At 49.5% G+C, this 13,702-nt stretch overlaps 1 pseudogene; it reads left to right on the top strand.

Moving 5' to 3' along the window:
* Positions 1–1,510: 1,510 nt before the first annotated feature.
* LOC119252080 (HLA class I histocompatibility antigen, B alpha chain-like) lies at positions 1,511–4,096 on the top strand (annotated as a pseudogene).
* The last annotated feature ends 9,606 nt before the right edge of the window (positions 4,097–13,702 follow it).

The raw sequence follows: 13,702 nt of genomic DNA, 5'->3' as shown, positions 1-13,702 counted from the left end.
TAGAAAATGAATGAAAGAAAATCAACTGACAGGATGGAGCTAGAAGGAATAATACTCAGTGAAATAAGCCAGAAGGAAAAAGAAAAATATTGGATAGTTTCACTTATAGCAGGAATAAAGGGGAACCAAATAAGACATCAGTTTAATAAAATAATAACAGTAAAAACACAACAAAGCAAAAACAGACAATTATAAATCAGAGACATCCTGCAGGAAGGAGGAGGGAGAGGGATGAGAGGAGGGAGGGAGGAGCACAGGGGACTGAGGTGATGGTGCACCAGGTGCATTGGGGAAGGAATTCTATGGGACTACACCTGAGGGGGTGGGGGAAGCAAATATTGTTTAAAATTAACAATGATGAAAAAAAATTTTTAATTAAAAACAAAAAAGAAAATCAACTGACAGTTGATAAATGATAGTAATTAACTGCCTTGATAAAGGACAAGCTCCAAGTGAAAATCAGATAGTGAAAAATTGTGTCCCATTGCTATAAACTTGACAACTTCCAGTAGCCACTTACTTTTCTTTGGGATCTTTGGACTTAAAACATACATGCTTTTCAAAATTTGATTCTAAACTAATTAACATAAAGAGCATATAATCTAGTATCACTTTTTAAAGCATGTATTAGTTCAACATTAATAATCAAGAGAGGCCTATGGAATTAATGTAACAGATAGAAATATTCAGTGATATTGTTCTACCACTCACTTTGCAAATAACATTTGAAAAACCACCACTTGTATAGTTTCAATTTATTGCAGAAGTGGAACAAAGTTGAATATTCACAATTATCGAAAGTTCTTAAAATGCTATTCTCACATATTTCAGAGAGGCTGTATATTTTTTCATTGGCCAACAAAAACAACAGAGTAAACCAGGAGAAAATATGACAATGCAAGCTTCTAATGAAACAGAAGAAAGACGATTGCAAAACATAAGCTGTAAAAGATCCAAGCATTACCGTGATTATTTATACATACCTGTATTTCTTCCAGACACTTTGTGAACACACACTATTGTTCGAAATTAAATAAAAATATCTTTTAAATTAGTTTTAGTCCTAGTGTAGTAATACTGAGAGCTATACCCTCCTAAATTATGCTCAGGTCCTCACTAATTTGTAAAACTGCAGAGATCCTGAAACAAAATGCTTGAAAATCGCTGACCAGTCCTGGCCCGCCCAGAGACACGGTGTGACAAAGCTCTTGGTGCAGGAGAGAGGAGGCAGGCAAAGTTCCAGGTATCTGGTATGGCTCTCAGGGTCTCAGCACCCAGGGCTGTGCCTAGGCCCGGGAAGGTCACTGTTGGGGATTCCTCATCTCCCCAGTTTCACTTCTTCTCACAATTTGTGTCGGGTCCTCCTTCCTGGATACTGGTGACTCACCTCAGTTCTCACTCCCCATTGCCTGGAGGTCTCCAGAGCAGCCAATCAGCAGGTCCGGGTCCAGTTAGACAGTCTCCACCGACCAGTCTGGACTCAGATTCTCCCGACTCAAGAACTCTAGTCATGAGGCCCCCAACTCTCCTGCTGCTGCTCTCAGGGGCCCTGGCCCTGACAGGGACCTGGGCGGGTGAGTGTGGGCTCAGGGGGAAAAGGCCACTCAAGAGGGGGGACTAGGACCCCGGGACTGGCGCGGCCCCGCCATCGCTGACCCTGCTGTCCCCCGTGACCCCACCCTGCCCCTCCCCGCCTCCCGCCTCCTCTAGCCCCCCTGACTCTCCGGCCTTCTGCTCCGCTGCCCCATTTCAATCTCGGGAGCCCCCTCGCCCCTCCCGCCCCGTCTCCCCAGCCCGGGTCTCCCTCCCGCCCCAGGCTCCCACTCCTGAGGTATTTCTACACCGCGATGTCCCGGCCCGGCCTCGGGGAGCCCCGCTTCATCGCCGTGGGCTCCGTGGACGACACGCAGTTCGTGCGGTTCGACAGCTACGCGGCGAGTCCGAGAGAGGAAGCGTTGACGCCCTGGGCGGAGCAGGAGGGGCCGGGGTACCGGGACAGGAACACCAGGATCTATAAAGAGGCGGCACAGCTTCTCCCAGAGAACCTGCGCGCCCTGCGCGGCTACTACAACCAGAGCGCGGCCGGTGAGCGGGGCGGCCCGGGGCGCTCACGACCCCACCCCGCGGGCGGGCGGGGACCCCAGACCCCGGCCCGAGCGTCCCCCGAGGCAGGGGGACCCGCCGGACCCTCGACCCGGGACGAGCCCCGGGACGTTCCCCGCGAGGTTCCCGCGTCAGTTTCGGTTTATTCCCGGGGGGGCGGGCGGGTGACCGCGGGGTGACGCGGGGTGACGGGGCGGGGACAGGCTCTCACACCCTCCAGGAGATGTACGGCTGCGACGTGGGGCCCGACGGGCGCCTCCTCCGCGGGTACCGTCAGGTCGCCTACGACGGCGCCGATTACCTGGCCCTGAACCGGGACCTGCGCTCCTGGACCGCGGCGGACACGGCCGCCCAGATCACCCGGCGCTAGTGGGAGGCCAAGGGAGCGGCGGAGCGCGTCAGGAACTATGTGGAGGGCCTGTGCGTGGAGTCGCTGCGCAGATACCTAGAGCGCGGGAAGGAGACGCTGCAGCGCTCAGGTAAGAGGGGCTGCGGGTCTCCCAACCCCCCTCAGGCCGGCACTGCGGAGAGGGTGGCGTCAGGGTCACAGCAGCGCCCCTTTCTGGGCAGGGGAGGAGCACCCCTGGGTTTCCTGACTCCCCTCAGTCTCTCTTGAACCTGAAGGAGACCAGCCTTGAAATCACCCTTCATGGGATCCTTTTGACCCGGCAGCCCTTTGGGCACCATCAGTTTTTCTCTCAGGGTCTTGTTATTGGTCAGAGCACATTTTTTTTTTTTAAGATTTATTTATGCATACAAGAACTGGGGTACAGGCCAGAGGTGTGGCGTACAAGAAGTTACACCAGAGACAGAGTGGGGAATCTGACTTATACTTTTCTGAGTGCCTAGGTCTGTCCTCAAAAGTCTGTGCTCTCCTTAGCGAACTGCTTCCTCCTATCCAGAGTTTCGCACTAATTTAGATCTTAAGGAATAGAGATTATCCCAGACTAGGCTGGTTTCTTGATTTCGTACTTCCTCTTCTAAACCCATTGCCCTGTCCATTCTGAAGATGGTCACAGAAGGCTTTTTCAGGGTCCATGAGGGAAAAACCCAGAGTATATAAGTTCTCACCCTTCTCCTCAGAGGCCCCAAAGACACACGTGACCCACCATCCCACCTCTGACCAGAAGGTCACCCTGAGGTGCTGGCCCTGGGCTTCTACCCTGCGGACATCACCCTGACCTGGCAGCGAGATGGGGTGGACTTGACCCAGGACATGGAGCTGGTGGAGACCAGGCCAGGGGTGACAGAACCTTCCAGAAGTGGGCAGCTGTGGAAATAACTTCTGGAGAGGAGCAGAGATACACATGCCATGTACAGCATGTGGGGCTGCTGGAGCCTTGAGTCCTGACTTGTGGTAAGGAGAGAATGTGGGCACAGAGCTTCTCAGGGGCATCAGGAGCCCTTCTGGAAACCTTCAGAGCATAAGATGGAGGCCTGGGGCTTAAGGTCTCCCCTTCCCTTTCCTTTCAGTGCCCCCTTCTCAGTCCTCCATCCCCACCGTGAGCATCATTGCTGCCCTGGTTATCCTTGGAGCTGCCGTGGCTGCAGCTGTGATGTGGAGGAAGAAGCGCTCAGGTAGGGAAGGGAGTGGGAGGTCTTGTCTACTGCAGACTTTCAGGGCACAGATAGAACTTGCCCTACCTGGTAATGGGAAGTACCACTGACACACTTGTGTTGCCCAGTCTGGAGCTGATTGTTAACCCTCTTTTGTAGAGCATTTTTGAAAATGAGTAGCAGCTTGTTTACCTTGATAATTCTGGTGATGAGGCCCTGAGTCCAGCAAATGTTAGAGGGAAGATGCCTGCTAAGGTAGACCCCAGGAAGCAGGTGGTCAAGTCCTTCCTTCTCACTTCTCTTCATATATCCTGGTCCTGCCCTAAACGTCCAGCCACAGTTCTGGAAACGTCCCTGTGGCACAGGACTAGGAGATTTCTTTAGGACTTAATGGACTGACTCCTCCCTGGTCTCAATATTTTTCTTCCCACAGGTGGAAAAGAGGAAGCTACACTCAGGCTGCAGGTAAGTGTGGATCAGGGGTTTGGTCCCTGAGCTCGTGGGGACAGTGTAGATGGAGCCCATGGGGGAGTCACCCTCATCAGTTTCTCCTGTGGTCTCATCTCTCTGTGGCACTGACCAGGTTCAGTTTGTCGTCACCCCCAGGTGACGACAGTTCCCAGGGCTCTGATGGGTCTCTCACAGCTGCTAAAGGTAGGACCCTGGAGGCCTGCGGTGGAAGGGGCTGAAGCAGAGAGGATGGACCAGGTGATGGGGAAGCTGTGAGGGGGACATTCTGAGGATGCGGTGGACTGTTGAGATGTCAACACTTACATGTTTCTTTGAAATTGTTTATTATCTTTTCCTTCAGTGTGAGTGAGCCTTGTGGAGGCTGAGTGATGCAGGATTTCTTCTCACTCCACTTTGTAACTTAAAGATAAGCCCGTTTCTTTTCCTGTGAAAGGCATCGGAATGTGTCTCTGTTCTTACTAGATAATATGAGGAGGTGGGGGGACTGGCCCAGCCCTGCCCACTGACCTGTGTCTCTCCATGATGATTTCCCTATTGCAGCAAAAGCAGCTTCATCTGCCTCTACCCCTGCCTTTATGTTTTCCTCAAGAACAGTAACTACTTCCCTCTTGAAATAATAATTGAGTTCTGAAATTACTTATGTGATCTTGCCTGATGGTTGGTGGGCTAATAAAATGATTCCTAAAATTTGAGTGAAATAAATGGGAAACCTTCCAGAATCACGTGTTTGCTGTGCTGAGTCTGTGCAGGGGGGTCGGGAGAGGCTGTGAGGAGCTGAGGGGGATGGGGCCTGTGTCCAGTCGTGCTCAGTGCATTGTGGGCTTTGACATGGTCACTCCTCAGGGGTCATCTCTCTGCGCCTTTGTCCTTGTCCTTCAGGAGCACCTGTCCCAGCAGGCCTGTGATCACAGGGACTCAGACCCCACCTGGCCTTGTGCTGTCATGTCTGGGCAGGGAGTGCTGGTGTGGCCGGGTCAGCCCAGGCTCAGCTCAGGGTCTACTTTTTGCCCTCAAATTTCTATGTATTTCTGTTTTGAGTCTTGGGTTTTATTTTGCTTTATGCCTGTTCTTTTTCATGTTTAGGGACCAGGCCTCATGTGCTCTTGGTCTCTGTCTCTGACAGCAGCAGGAGCATCTGTCATTGTCCCCACAAGGCCCAGGGTGTCCCTTGACACAGGAGTCTGGTAAGATGAATTTCCAGACTCATCTAATTTTCGACCTCATTTTAGGACTTTTCTGGATTATTATTTCACCTTTCCCAACTCTCTTTTTAAAGAACAAAATTTTAGTATTTCTGGAGAGGAAAGTTTGATAATTCCCTGATGGATGTAGATAAATTCATGATAGATTCCTATTTTTCTCTACAGCTTCTCCCTGTAACCCTCCTCTTAAATGTAGTAACCCCACTGCTGGTGCTAATCAAGACCCATGGATTGATGGAGTCAGTACCTTCATAGTTGACTGAAAAATAGGGACCATAAGCCTAGGAACCCGGCCTCCCTGGTGGCCCAGGGGTAAATCTCAACACTATCACCGCTACATCCCTAATTAGATCTAGCAGGGGAACTAACCCACAAATGTCCCAGCAGACCTCTCCTGTTTCACCTGCTGCTCCCCTCAGCAGTATATTAAGTCAGTCTGCCTATCTCTGCTCCCAACTCTGTCCCTGGTGAATCCTCTCACCAACCCCACCTCCACACTTCTGACCTACACCCCAGGTCTTCTACACAAAAATAAAAAAATCTTAGGGAAAAAAAAACCTAAGAACCTCTTTTCAAAAGACCTGTGTAGGCCTCCCCTGATGGCACAGCAGTTGAGCACTGGGCGGCGAGCTGCCCCTGGCCTCTGGCAGTGCTGGTTGGATCTCCGGCTGCTGGTGAGGGTCCACATGGTGCAAAGACCTCTCCTGCTGCGCCTGCTGTTCCCTCAACAGTGTACTTCATCAGTCTGCCTGTTCTGTTTCCCGCTCAGGCTCTGGTGAATTTTCTGATCCTCCCACGCGTCTGACTGTACCCAGTGCTTGTATAAATAAATAATCTTTAAAAAAAAAAAAACCTGTGTAATGGCCCACATTCATAAAGACACTGTTTTCTAGAACAGGGAGGTGCTCTACACTGATGACACAACTGATAACTGTTGCGCCAGGTATGTGACTGACTGTTTATGCAACTAGGAAACCTCCATGAACTAAACACATGCACAACCTGATAACTGTGGAGAGAGTGTGTCCTAGTGGGGAGGGGAGACTGGGAACTGTGTGGCAGTAGATCAGACAGTAAACCATGCCTGTCTGGTTAGAAGTGGGTAAGGACGTGTGAAGGTGAACAGAGTCAGTGTGTGGGGACAGGATGATTTTTTGCCAGCATGGTCAGTGTGGGTCTCACTAAAGTGACCTTTGAGAAAAAGTCTAATGGACATGCTGCCCACAAGGATGTGCAGGGAAGTTCAGTCCAGACAGGACAACCTCCACTGCAGATGCCTGAGCAGGAATGTGTCTGTGTGACTGACATGAGCAAGGAGGCCAAGGGCTGAGCAGAGGCCAACTGAGATCAACCTGTGTGCACCCAGATCATGCAGGCCTTCAGGATGTTAGGAGGGCTTGACTCTCTGAATAAAATGTGGGGTGACAAGACCTTCTGAACAGATACACACCTGTGGAACTTCTCTCTGGTAGCCTCAGTCTGGCTGCTGTGCAGCATCGAAGGGTGAGAGGTGGAAGAGAAATGGAGGAAACCAGCACAGGACACAGAGGTTGGTGGCTTCATTGGGGGTTGAGCAGGGAAATAATAGGCAGTGATAGGACTGTGTGTATTTAGACATGGACTTACAGTGTTTCCTACTGCTGGGCTGTAAGAAAGGGGTCAAGGATGACACTCAGTGTTTCAGACTGTGCAGAAAGAGAGGTGACCATATGTGGGCATCCCATACCATATGTGGGCATCCCTTTCACTTTAGGAAAGTTGAATCAGATCTATAGAATTGAAAATGATGTTGGCAATAAGACAAGTCTGGGGCACAGGTGAAATGTCTGAGGTAAGAAATAGATCTGGGAGGTGATGTGATGTAAATGATATTAAAAGTCTTGAGCACGTAAGGGATCACCCAGAAAGTGATGACTCAACAAGAGAAAAGGAGCAGAATTGAACCCCAGATTCCACAGTGATAAGCAATCAGAGAAGACACCTCCCGAACCAACTACACAGCCTGACCCCATGGAGAAGACACGGAGACCAGGGACCCCCCACTTCAGTGAGCACAGGAGTCACCTGGACACTCATGAAGACTCAGAAGGTCTAGAACAGAGCCTGAGAGTCTGTTACTTGGCCCCTCCCCTCACCCTAGGGATGGAGAATTTAGGGCTGATGCTCAGGAGGAGGTACTTTCATCCCTGGAAGCAGGAACAAGTAACAGGGACTCTAGAGTCTAAGTTCCCGTCCAAAGAGACTGAGGGAAGCTGTATAATTTGGGGACCCAGAACTGGGGAGCAACAGTTAGGACCTAGACACCTGCTCTTCCCTGAGGCCTGTACTCATAATTACTAACTAGGGGGTCAATTTAAGGACCCCTAACCTGACAGTAGGCCTGTCCTGCCGCTGGGGGCCAGGGAGCCTGGGGAGGGCCTGGCTGAGCAGGAGAAAGGGCAGCTCTGGGCTCCTGTGCTCAGCCTGTGGCCACACGGGGGCGCTGCCGCGCTGCTCCGGATTCTGGTGGCGCCGCCAGGACGGGGCGGTGGCTGAGGTGGGCAGAGTTGGGGTCCTGGAGGGCGGCGTCCTGGCGGTGAGATGCTCTGTGAGGAGTCTGAGAAGCAGGGCTCAGAGGAGAGGAGACTCCGGAGCTTGCCCTGTGTGTGAGGTTTCCAGCTTTTCTCCAAGAACCCCTCGTTCCAGTCCCTTGAAAGCAATACCTGGGAGAACTGGGAAATTCATCGTTTTTCTTTCTGCAACCTATGACTTTTTTGAGGGCTATTTTTTAAAATGTGTAGGGTAAATAGTTTTTCAGGTTTTTCTGCTCTTCCGCCATTAGGATTGCCCTGCCTGATGGGGCACTGAAGTTGTTACATTGTTGCAAGCTGACTTGTTTACTTCTGTGGGTCATGGAGTAGTATTGAAGCAGTCACCAACAGAAGCAGCAGGAGAGAGGCGGGAGAGAGAAAGAGGCCAGAGAAGCCCAGAGTGAAGACTTGGGGGGGTGCCAGACCCCCTGGCCCCTGGTACCCCTGCCTGCCATGTACCTGATTGCTGCAATGCATATAAAGCTCAATAAAAGCCTGAGAAACCTACTAAGGGCTCCAGGACTCCCCTTTACCCATCTGCCAGATCATAAAGAACCTGCCCTGTGTTCATCCTGCCCCCTACAAATGTTATTTAAAATTTATTTTTAAACAACATTTTGAAAAATAGATTTACAGAAAAGTGGCAAAGGTAGCAAAGTTCCTATATAACCCACATCATTTCCAAATTGTTAACATCTCAAATAACCACAGTGCATTTGAACAGCTAAGGAAGCAATATGGATGTACTTTCACTAAACTCTGCACTGTATTTGGATTTCATTAATTTCCCTAATGCTCTTTCATGCTCCCACATCCCACCCAGGACACCACATGAAGTTCCAACCACGAATCCTTAGTGCCTCTGGCTGACAGTTTTGCAAACTTTCCTTTTCTGATGAGACCTGTGAGCAGAGCTGCTGAGGCACAATGGCCTCCATTTGAGGCTGTTCTCCATCAATGCGTCAAATATACAAATGCCTCTTTTATATTTCCTGCTTTAGTTATTGTTGCCTTTGGAAGGAAGTCACTATGGGCAGCTCACACTTAGCGGGGTTCTCCTATAAACATTTACTTCCATACACGTTTTTGGTTTGGCTGGGTTTGCAAATACAAGTTTTCAGATTAGTTGGGTAACTAACTGGGACAGTGCTCCCTGGACTGTATGGTGGGTCTGTGTTTGGATTTCAAGAAACTGTCAGATCCTCCCTTGTAACTGGGTCTTCATATCCTGCCAGCAGTGAGGAGGGGTCACTTCATTAATATAAATTCTAGATACAAGTCCTTTATCAGATACATGATTTCATTTGCAAAATTCTCTCCCACTCTGTGTCTTAAACTCTTGTACTTATACAGTAGTATACACTAGTGACTAAACATAGACCTAGATATATTTTCTGGAAAAAGAAATGATAAATTGCTAACTGTTTTTGAGCAGATGATCTGGCTCACTAGAAGGCTGTGGTGGAAAGGGGGGTATTATTTATTTAGCTACGTAAATTCTGGAGTATAAAATTTTCTTCTCTGCTCACGAAATAGTACTTTCAAAATTAAATCCTACTAAAATCCCTTCACCTGCATCATGTCCTAATCACATGCTAAGCCCAGAGTGGCACATCTACCACATGAGAACCTGCTCATCATCATCTTTCACAGCCTGTGGCTGCATGCTGGGGTCACTCTTGGGGATGCCTGTGCTGCGGGTTTTAGACAACTGTACATTGACGTGGACACCATATTGTTTCCTACACAGTAGAACTCACTGTCCTCGATATCTTCTGTGCTCCAAGGAAACAGAAGCAAAGCTAGACCAGTGGGGGCACATCAAACTGCAAGATCCTGCCCAGGGAAGGAAACTGTCATTACATGTAAAGACACCCTATGGAGTGGGAGAAAATATTTGCATATCATACATCCAGGATACACGAATAATACATATAACTCAAAAAGCAGAAAACAACCCAATCAGAACATGGGAGAGGAGCTAAGTGGACACTTCTCCAAAGAAGATGCAGGTGGCCACAGGCACATGGAAAATGCTGCCATCAGGGGATGCAGATCAGAACCACAATGAGATACCATCTTACACCTGTGAGGTGGCTCATATTAAAAAGACCAGAGACAGCAAGTGTTGGCAAGGGTGTGGGGGGAAGGAACCTTCATACACTATTGTGGGGACTGGTCCAGCCCATACAGAAAACAATATGGAGTTTCCTCAAAATATTAAACATAGATCTGCCAGAGACCCCAGCATCCACTCCTTAGGATTTATCCAAAGAATGCAAAAGGTCATTTCAAGGGATATGTGCACTCTTGTGCTCATTGCAACAATATTTACAATAGCCAAATTATGGAAACAATCCATGTGCATAAAATAGATGAGTGGAACTATTGTGGCACCTACACAATGGAATATTACTAAGCTGTGAAAACGATGAAATCTTGAATTTGCAATAACATGGATGAAAATGGGTAAAATTATGCTAAGTGAAATAAATCAGGACAACCACAAATACCAGATGACATGGCTCATATGTGTAATATACTGAAACCAGCAAAAGAACAGATAAAACTTAACCAAGCCCTGGAGTCTGGCTGCAGAACTAAGGCTATCAGAGGGGAAGATTCTGGGTGCAATCGAGGTGGGGGGTGAGGGAATATGCATCTGAGGAGGTGAGTCTCCGACTTTGAGTCAAATGCAGTGTATAAATGTGTGTTACCTCAAAAATACAGTAATAAAAAAACTACTTTAAATCAAGAGAAGAAAAATAACTTGTCTCCTCCATCCATCACTGACCTCAGGACTTCGCCTTCACCTCCTCACTGTCATGCAGGCTGAGGGGCTGGTTTCCCACAAGGTCAGAGGCAGGAGGTGCAGGGACTCCTGGGGCTGGGCTGCTCAGACACCGCTGAGTAGAGACACTGAGTAGAGACGCTGCAGCTCTGAGGGCACCAGAGACAGAGGGTCAGGGTAACCCCCAGTGCTGAGTGAGGGTCTGGTTCCCAAGAGAGGGGTTGTGTGTGTGTGTGTGTGTGTGTGTGTGTGTGTGTGTGAGTGAGACAGAGAGACGGGACACACAACATAAGCAATGGGAAGACAATTGCACATCAAGCTCCAGCATAAATGAATTCAAATCCCAGAGTGAAGAGTGTCAGGCAACACCCCAATAAGCACAGTTCCATGGAGAAGGCAGTTTGGAGCCAGACTTGAGGCATCCTGGAGACAGAAGGTGGATTGAGACTATTCTCATGGTTAGATGTAAGGAGCCTGGGTGGGGCCCTGCTGGGCTGTGGGGGCAGCCCCCCACCCTCGACAGCTCCCTCTCTCCTCCTCTAATGTTCGCTCCAAGCTCATCTCCTTTGGGGTCAGGGAGCTCCAGCCTGGCAGCCCCTCTGTTTCCCAGGGGTCACTCCTCCATGGGCTGCAGCTACTCTCTGTCTAGACCAGAGCTGGAGGGAGTCCCACAGGGGGAGGAGGAGTGTGTGTCCTGCTGGCCTGGCCCAGGGGCAGGATTAGCCCAGGGCACCCCAGTTACTGAGCTGAGCCTTTGCCCACAGTCCAGGAAGGAAGGGAGAGATGGAGCAGAGAAGGCAGGTGAGGGTCCCTGTTGAGAAAGGCTTGGGCACTGTGGGGAGCAGAGACTGGAGAGGATGAGAGTATGGGGGGCCAGGGAAGAGGCTCCTGAGGCCTGACCAGGGCAGGTGTGGTCACCTCCACCCTGACCGTCTTCTCTGCCCTCCGTTTGTTCCCCTTCCTCATCCACCTTGCAGGACAGTCATGCACTCAGGGCCATGACTGGACCCCCCTGACAGAACAGCATCTTCCTGGACACAGGGACCCCAGAAGCATCTCCTATGGCACAGTTTCTGCCAGGCCTGTCAGAGCCAAGGGGTCACATCCTATCCATGCTGCCAGGAACCATTACAAGAGGAGACAGCAGCTCTGTTGGGTTCTGGTCAGTTTTGTGGGTTTGTTTTTTTTTAAGATTCATTTACTTATGCATACAAGAACTGGGTTACAGGCCAGAGGTGCGGGGGGTGAGAGGATCACCAGAGACAGAGTAGGGAACAGAACAGGCAGATTGACTGAAATACACTGCTGAGGGGAGCAGTGGGCGAGTCAGGTGAGTTCTCTGAGCCATGTGGGTTGCTCCCTTGCCAGCTGGGGATCAAACTTGATCTGCAGTGGCTGCAATAAACTTAACAGCACTATATTTAACCACTGTGCCACCAAGGAGGCCCCCAGTTTTGTGGTTTTGTGAGTAGCACAGGAAAGGTTATTTTTCTATTTCCAGGAGGACCAGTAATTCCTGAGAGTCTTTTGCAAAGATCTCAAGCATAAATGTCACCCAGTGCTATAAAAGCTGAACATTCTTGGTCTTAGGAGATATGTAAAGTCATTTACTGTCTTGTCTACGTTTGGGACAAATCTTTGATGACTTGCTCTATGATTAACTTGAGCACGATTCTAGAGAGATGAGCTCCTGCATTTTCAACTCAGTACTGCATGCTACACCAGCTTCTCTGTCAGTCCTAGATTATGTTGGTAAAAATGACTCATGGACACAGAACAACTTCCCTCCTAAAACTCTCAGGCAGCAGAAGCATCACAATGGCTCCACCTGCAGGATAGAGGAGCTTCAGGATTGCTTTGAGATGTCACACACACCCCAAGATCCTCTTGAGATTTCTGGGGTGAAGAAAGCATCATTGGACAGATAAGAAAAAGGACACAATAGCCCTGATGAGACAGGGCTTTACTTGAGGTGGGCTGTGTGGGCAAACAAAAGCACTGTGTTATTTCTAGAAAAAGTGTGACCTTGATGTGTTCATCAGGCATTTTTTGGTGAAATGGCAAACTCTAACTCAGTCTTGTCAAAATGGGGATTCACTGACTTACTGACCAAACTGAAGGCAAAGCAGGGGTACAGGTGCCCCTGCACAGAGCCTGAGCCCCCTGCTGCTCTGCTGGACACCAGGACCAGCCTGTCCAGGGAGGACTATCTGGGCCAGAGAGGCCCTAATGGGGGCTGGTTCTGGGCAGTAGCAGAAGCCACTTGGCTCCAGCTCTCAGCCCTGCCCTCAGTGTCCTGCTGTCAGTTCTAGAAGGATCCCGGGTCTCCTGTCTCCCTCATGCTCTTTCCTCAGCTTGTTGAGGAGGATGGGAGGATCTCTCAGGCTTGGGGACCCTCTAATCCTGGGAGAGGGTGTGTAGGGGTCACCGATTACTAACCTTTCTTTCCCTCAGGTGGAGGGGAGTGTGGTTTCTAGTCCCATGGCCGTGTCCTCAATATGTTCCCATGATTTATTACCCCTAATTTAACTTATGATAATCCTGAGCTTGGAGAAATTATGTGATGTGTTCAAGATGCACAATTAGGAGCAGAGTTGGGATATAACTGCATCTCCTTTTTCCTTACAAAGGAAGTTTTTATGAATCTTGCTCTTTGCTGCATCATAGTCTACAGCTTTTCAAAATGATCCCACAAGGACAAACAAAGTTCTGTCAACTTCATGATCTGTCCGAGCCTCCACAGCACCAGTTCGATCTGGCCAGCTGGCAAGAATCCCACATGGCACAGCAGACCTCTCCTGACTCACCCGCTGCTTCCCTCAGCAGTGTATTTCAGTCAGTCTGCCTGTTCTGTTCCCCACTCTGTCTGTGTTCCGCACTCACCCTCCTGTGCATCTGGCCTGTACCCCGGTTCTTGTATGCATGAATAAATAAATATTTAAAAAAAAATTTATGATCTGGAAACAGGAAGTTGCCTAATGGGGCTACCTAAAGGCTGGGTCACTGAG

The sequence above is a fragment of the Talpa occidentalis genome, unplaced genomic scaffold, assembly GCF_014898055.3.
Source record: "Talpa occidentalis isolate TD23 unplaced genomic scaffold, MPIMG_talOcc4v2.1 talOcc4.2, whole genome shotgun sequence".
NCBI classification, from domain to species: Eukaryota; Metazoa; Chordata; class Mammalia; order Eulipotyphla; family Talpidae; genus Talpa; species Talpa occidentalis.
Note: the sequence above shows the minus strand (reverse complement) of the source record. Positions and strands in the feature narration are given on the sequence as shown.